This window comes from Enhydra lutris, unplaced genomic scaffold (genome assembly GCF_002288905.1).
Source record: "Enhydra lutris kenyoni isolate GAN:26980312 unplaced genomic scaffold, ASM228890v2 scaffoldscaffold3, whole genome shotgun sequence".
Lineage (NCBI taxonomy): Eukaryota > Metazoa > Chordata > Mammalia > Carnivora > Mustelidae > Enhydra > Enhydra lutris.
In genome coordinates, this window is record NW_019154087.1 from 79,912,612 (window position 1) to 79,920,500 (window position 7,889).

Sequence of the window (7,889 nt, forward strand, 5' to 3'; positions counted from 1 at the left end):
TTAGACCTAGTGTTTTGTTTGTGCTATCATCACACACACACGTGTGCGCATACGCACACACACACATGCTAAACTCCCACATAGGGCAGCTCCCATCCAATTTGTTAGGAAAGGATGCTTAAAGAGAAAGCTGTGTTCTACCATGTGGTGGTAATATGGCACCTAAATTCTAACATGCTCTTTCCTAATTTCCTCTCTGCTCAGAACCCTAAATGACCCCTTATCCTAGATGAATGTGGGAGTACTTCTTTTGTCGTATAGCTGGACTTCAGTTCTATTGATTATACTCAGCTCACTCTGGCTCTATTAGGACTGATCTCAGACTGGAAACTGGAACCATATATTATTCTGACTGAATTTCCTGGTTGTGTTCTTCACCTATCTATCTTGGCTTGCCTACTCAGCCTGTATGAGTTTCTTCCTTCTCTCAATTAACCTAAGATTTTGGGTGACAGCTTCTAGATCTCACCATGAACACTACCACCATCCTAACGAGCCAGCCTCAGACCTCTGAAAATTTGATCTTCCTCCTACAAAAAAGATGACAGAGTCTTATTAATTCAACCTTCTAAATATTCAGCAACTCTGTGATCTACTGTAACTGCTTTTATTAAAGTCCCTTTTAAAAAGAAATTTAGCTTACCTGGTAACTGGCACTATGTAAGCAATCAATAACTGTTTGACAAAAGAATTGATTAATAACATTAAAGCAAAGTAGTTTATCTTCATGACTCTAGTCTTACCACCCGCAGATCCATACACCACCCTTTTGCCATTGTTAGTTCTTAAAGGAAAAAGAACATAACAATTTTCTCCCTGATCCTATTTTCAATAAATTCAAATCCAAACTCCTCTGCATGGCATCTAGGGTTACTTGTCATCTGAGCACTGCTTATATTTCTTACTTTGTCTTTTGAAGCCCCTATATAGTTGCAAATGTTCTTCCTTCTTCCAGTGATTTCTGTTACCCAGTGAAATTGTTTTTCATTCCTTAAGACTGGGGATTTCCTCAAATAGAACTTTTTAAAAACATATTTTCTATAGAAGAATTAATTGTAATGCATTGTCCCCTAACTAAATGTAAGCTCACTGAATCAAGGATTGCTTTTTTTCTAATAATCAGCATAGCACCTGCTATCAAATACTTTAAATAAATTTTATCTATATCCCTCATCCATTATGTTATGCTTTTCATTTGCCCTCTTACACAACCCTGTCCTAACCTTACAATTACGCCACATTCTCCACCATATCTCTTGGCCTTTGCTTGCTTCTAGCTTAGTGTATCAGATTTCAGGGTTACAACAATCCAGCCTTCAAAGGTTAAGATTTGAGATTTCTCAAGTTTGTACAAATCTTCTCCTTCATCCTTATTATCTAGTTCTTCAACATTGACCTGGGTTTGGACACTGGAAGGGGAGAAGCGTGACTCTGAATCTCCTTTCTGTAATATTGTCTTTATGTATATAATATACAAAGTCAAGTGAAAAGAACAGATCTCTGGTCATTTATTAATAATTGGGGCAGTCTCCAGTTTATAACACAATCGTATGCTTTTTAAACAATACAAAATGAAAATCCTTGAAAACCCTTACTTGTACTTTTTCATATGAAGAATATCACCTCAAAAGCCTCTCAGGCTAGGCCAAAAAGGGATAATATAATTTTTCAAAGACGTAAAACAAAGTAAACTATCCATTAGCTTTTTCATAGATAATTCAAGAAGGAAAGGAAGGCATGTTTCTCATGGAACTTTCAACTTGTGCCAGACACCACATTTATATGTGACAGGCATGATCATTCATGCCTGTTATGGCATGTCAAGGGGAAAAGCCATTTGTTGAGTTAACTAGTAGGTATGAGGTCTCATGGTAGATGCAGAAACAAAATAATAAAAATAAAAGAGACTGCACATCAACCCTCAAGAAGAACACAGTTGTCACAACACCAACATCTCCTTTGAGGCAGGTAATATTATGTCCTCACAGAAAATAAATGACATCCCTGAGGCCACATTTAATAAAAGGAAAGGCCATGATGGGAACCCACATCTCTTGGTGTCAACAAACCTGTGTTTTGCAAGTCATCTTCCTGTACCCTAGAGAAACGTGCTAACAGATGAATCTGCACTGGTTTATCTATTAGGACTCTTCTGAGAGAAAACAAGACAACTTCTAACTTGATTCTTAGGTAATAGGAAGTAATGAAAGTTTTGTTCAAGTATGCAGTGTGGACCTGTGAAAAATAACTAAGATTAATTAGCAGTGAAGATTTCTGAAGAAAGTATGTAAGATTTATTTTGACTTAAAAGTACAGCCATTTTCTTTGTTTTGAGAATGATGTTGGGGATAGTCAGTTTTACTTTGAAAGAAGGAAATCACAAGACATGCAGAAGACTCTTTCAGTACTTCTGGAGAAGAACAGAGGGTAAGAGATGGTTTTCTCAAGGGAAGTGATAAAAGAAAGGATATACAAAGCCTCCAATCCAGGGCGCCTAGGTGACTCAGTGGGTTAAAGCTTCTGCCTTCGGCTCAGGTCATGATCCCAGGGTCCTGGGATCCAGCCCCACATTGGGCTCTGCTCAGCGGGGAGCCTGCTTCCTCCTCTCTCTCTCTGTCTGCCTCTCGGCCTGCTTGTGATCTCTGTCAAATAAATAAATAAATAAATAAATAAATCTTAAAACAAAAACAAAAACAAAGCCTCCAATCTTTCTAAGTATCACAAAATGAAGAGCTTCTGTAGGAAAACTGAAAAGCTAAATCTCAAGGGAACCCCCTTTCTTATAACCAAAATGTGAAGCCTTTATAGGAACATTAAAGTTGCAAGAATTTAGGGGAGAAATACAGCATAAAATTCATTTGGAAAAGTTCTCTCTTCTACAATCTTTTACCTTTCTCCTATAATATAAAGGGAGTATCTGTCCTCAGTTTCTTCCAAGTCTCTCCTCAATGATTTCAGGGAAAGCCTTTTTCCCACGAGTCAGAACCATCTCTTTGAACTACTTTTCTCTTTCATGTTCACCCTACATACTTCATTTAGATTTGTCTTCTAAATCTTTTACATACATCAAATGATTCTCTTGGGTCTTACAACTATTTTCACTTCAATTGGTAACTTTTCTTTAGCTAGATATAGACCAGTACTACATTTAAAACCAATGACATGCTTAAGGTTATTATTTATAAACAAGGTGGAATGGAAAAAACAAAGAGGAAGGTAGCACATTTTTTCTTACTAATATTAAACAACAGTTGAAGAAAACATAGAGAACAAATTAAAAGGATGCATATGCTTTTTATAGTCTTAAATGCCTTCCAGGGCCTGTGGTTCAATTAGGGGGATTTTCTTTTCTATCTTAGTATTTCCAAAACCATTGTTTCCTTTTCCTCTGCCTCCACATATGCTCAGATATTCAAATCCTTGAAAAGTTTAAAAGTAACTGGTAATCATTTCAAGCTATTTTCTCCATTTCTGATCCTTCACTGCTCAAACTTTCAGAATGATAGTTACCATATAAGCCTGTAAGTCCTTTATTTTTAATTCTTTATACATCTTTTATCTTAAAATTTATTTTTCATTTTATCATTGTAATACATAGTTCAAAAAGTCAGTCAATAGTTCTATATAGCCTAAAATTTAAAAATTAATTGAAAATTAATTTTAAAATTTTAAAATTTTAAGATTGATAATTTAAGAATTATCAATACCTTACCTACTATTTCCACCTGCAAAGTCCAGTCTCATAGTCAATCACTGTGCATTCTCTGGACATTTCTCCTATTATTCACTTCTTAATGCTAAATAATAAATGCCATTTGGTTTTCTAATATTATACAGTATCTAATGTTTTCCAAATATAAAAGGGAAATTCCACTCTTTCATATCATTGTCCTCTTTTCCCAAAACACATGACCCCTCTGTTCTCCTCCTCATGTTAGTTTAAAATATATAGTTAAATAAAATTTCAGGATTTGCATCATTTTACTAGTAAATGTAATTCAATTAACAACTTACATTGTACAATATCATTACATTTTCCTTCTTGCCCATCATCTTTTTTTCTGAAGTTACTAACTGGTTCATTTTTTAATTTAGTTTAGTTTTGTTTAAATACCAGTCAATAGTTATAGGACTTACCTAATATGGTCAGGCACAAAAGGTAATTGATCCATTGCTTCCTCTCTCCCCCGGCCCCACAGCAATCTTGAGGAGCCTTTTATCTTCTTACCCGAGTTGTATGACTTGCCTTTCTCTCATCTTGGCCATTCTCTTCACTGTTAACAGTGGGGATTTCTTTATTTCTCTCTCTATCATGTCTCCTTTTCCTAGATCCTATGCCTATCTTATTTCTTCCTTCTTCCACTCTTCCCTTACTGTGCCTCCCTCTCTTCCTTCCTTTCTATTACTCTCTCTCATTTTTGGATCACATTCTATGGTAACTTCCCTATATACTAAGGGTAATTTTTGAGTTGTTCCACTTTTGAAAAACTATGTTCCCACCCAAAACCTAACTGAAATTTTTGGTTGGTTTATGATACCTGATTGACAATAATTTTCCTAGAAATCTAATGGAATTCTCTTCTTTTCTTCTCCATTTTAATATTTTTGTTGTGGACCTAATGACATTTTGTTTTCTGAATACTTTCTTCATGAACCTGAATTCTCAAAACAGACTTTATCCTCCTCTCGTTTATTTTGGGTTCTTTTAATCAGTGATTCTGCTGAAGTACAAATTTAATTATGTCACTCTTCAGTTGTCAGACTCACCTGTTCTTAGAATAAAGTATAGCCTCATTGGCATTTTTGACACCATTATTTATATTCTGCCTCACGAGCCTCATCTCCTTCCACTCAAATCTTGCACTTCATGTTCTGAAGTAATATGTATCTTATTTCAGCTAGCTGAGTATATGTTTTCTTTCAATTTTGGTTTTTGTATGTGTAATACCTCATACTGGTACACTTTCTTATCTTTAACTTCTATTCATCCTCAGGTTCTTATCAATACTTGGTACCTCAACCTTGTGAGAGCTTACCACATATATCTTTAAACCAGAAACTAACACACTGCACTGTATTTTTCCATCTATGTCTCTGTTTCTTTCCATAAGTTGACAATTTCTTTAGATAACGACTGTGACTCATTTATATGGAAATATTTTTTTTCTTCTTTTCCTTTTTTTTTGAAAATATTTTCTTTTAATTAAATGGATTGTACAAATCATACTTTTTTCCCAAGCCCCACCTGGCATGCTATCATTTCCTTAAATTTTTATCATTTTCTTATTAAACACATACTCACAACTTACAACTCCTTGAACTGCACACACATGAATCACATTTTGTCTTGTACTAAACTTACTTTGGAATACACATAATTAACTAGTTATCAGACATGATTTTTTTGTTTGTTTAGCATAAAATTTTGTACCTAGTAGTCACACAATGAGTTAATCTTTAAGAAGTAAAAGGAAGCAGGGTGCCTGGGTGGCTCAGTAGGTTAGGTCTCTGCCTTTGGCTCAGGTTGTGATCTGGGGATCCTGGGATCGAGCCCTGCATCAGGCTCTCTGCCCAGCAGGGAGCCTGCTTCCCCTCCTCTCTCTGCCTGCCTCTCTGCCTCCTTGCGATCTCTGTCTGTCAAATAAATAAATAAAATCTTTAAAAAAAGAAGAAGTAAAAGGAAGGGATAAATAAGATATTTTCCCTTTTTTTGCCACCAAATTTCACCATTCATTTGGGGTATGTGGTGGAGATCAACATCAAAAGCTTTAGCACAACTAGCAGTGGCACTGCAGTTGTCTACACATATATAGGACATTAATAAGTCAGGTGTGTGAAATTCAAAGAAAGCCAATATTACCAAACATGTCTGTCAAATATATTTCACTTAAAATTTTCTTTCTCCAAATAGTTTCTTATCAAACTATAAAAATTATTAAAGAAGTTTATTATCCATCATGGAAAAACAGATGCCATAAAAAACAAGAACAGAATAGAATATTTTTTGTTAAATAAGACATCTAGCAAAGAACATTCCATCTGTGATCTAATTGTCAGAAGATTATGAGATATAAGACTTCTAGGGCACTCTGCCAAAGTATTTCTTAATCACTGGGAACAAGAAAAAAAGAACAAATTCTCCCAATTTTAAAAAGCACTAGTTATTTCTTAACTATGAATTAAAGAAAGAAAGAAAGAATAATAGATGAATTAAAATTTGATTCGGATTTTATGTTCTAAGACTGAAATTCTCTAGTTGAAAAATGTTAGGATTCTCTTTAAACTTACAATGTTCACAAAAAAAAAAAAAAAAGCTCTTTATCAACATGCAGATAATATATCTCTATGAATTCTCCCAGCATGTCACACCTAAAACAATCAGTGGAAACTTATAAACTTCAATATAAGTTAATTATCCTTGAAAGTAGACTAGCATGTGAGCTGAAAATAATAAGCTTCTTGGAAAAATAAATTTCCTTTTACTAATGGGGGCTGAAAACATCAGAAGACCCTTAAGAAGCTTCATATTGTGATGCTGGAGGCAATGAAGGGCAGAGGTTACAATTGTAGGCACTAGATCCCCACTAAGAGGGTTCTTAACTGAGATTCATAGACATCAGGGTTAGTCATTAACCTCCCTGATTTCACATTCTCTATAGCCTATAAAATAAGGATATAGCACGACCACACAGGACTTTCAGCAGGGTTAGATGGGTAGGAGGCACAGTTCAGATGGTCACTGCTGCCATTAGTACATGGCCATGCTTGCAGATAGAGGCCATCAGGTGGACTGTGGACCTCAGCAGGGTGGTTTAGGCCTAATGTTTAGGCTGTTCATTCAGACAAAGATAATTATTTCAGAGGGAAACATGATCATGATGCATCCCATTGTATGCTTGCTTTTTGTTTTAAAAACAAAATAATAAACTTTTATACAACGCATGTAGGGTCTCTGACAAATGCCTAATGAATTTATCAGTGTACCTTTTCAGATTAAGAACTATTAAGACAAGGCTCTCTCCTCATCCCAGAACCAACAGAACGGGAAAGACATTTACATTATCTTAATACTAGTGAGTCTGTCACAGGGAAATGTGCTACTTGCATGCTCTGCTGGTAGGTTAAAACAAACAAACAAACAAACAAAAAAACTCATCTTTCTCCCTGAAAACATATTATAGTGATTACGTCTCCAGATGAATATATAAAAACATGTTTAATCCATAATTGAAATGTCATATATCAGCAATAATATTATTTGTTTTTATTTTATGGTTTATTTTTAAGTACCTTATATTTTATATACAATATTAACTGACCAGTAAGTCATTATTTAATATTTTATATGAAAATTTGCCATCAGGGCGATTCAAATTAAAACCACATTGAGATACCACCTTACACCAGTTAGAATGGCCAAAATTAGCAAGACAGGAACCAACATGTGTTGGAGAGGATGTGGAGAAAGGGGAACCCTCTTACACTGTTGGTGGGAATGCAAGTTGGTGCAGCCACTTTGGAAAACAGTGTGGAGATTCCTCAAGAAATTAAAAATAGAGCTTCCCTATGACCCTGCAATTGCACTACTGGGTATTTACCCCAAAGGTACAGATGTAGTGAAAAGAAGGGCCATCTGTACCCCAATGTTTATAGCAGCAATGGCCACGGTCGCCAAACTGTGGAAAGAACCAAGATGCCCTTCAACGGACGAATGGAAAAGGAAGATGTGGTCCATATACACTATGGAGTATTATGCCTCCATCAGAAAGGATGAATACCCAACTTTTGTAGCAACATGGACGGGACTGGAAGAGATTATGCTGAGTGAAATAAGTCAAGCAGAGAGAGTCAATTATCATATGGTTTCACTTATTTGTGGAGCATAACAA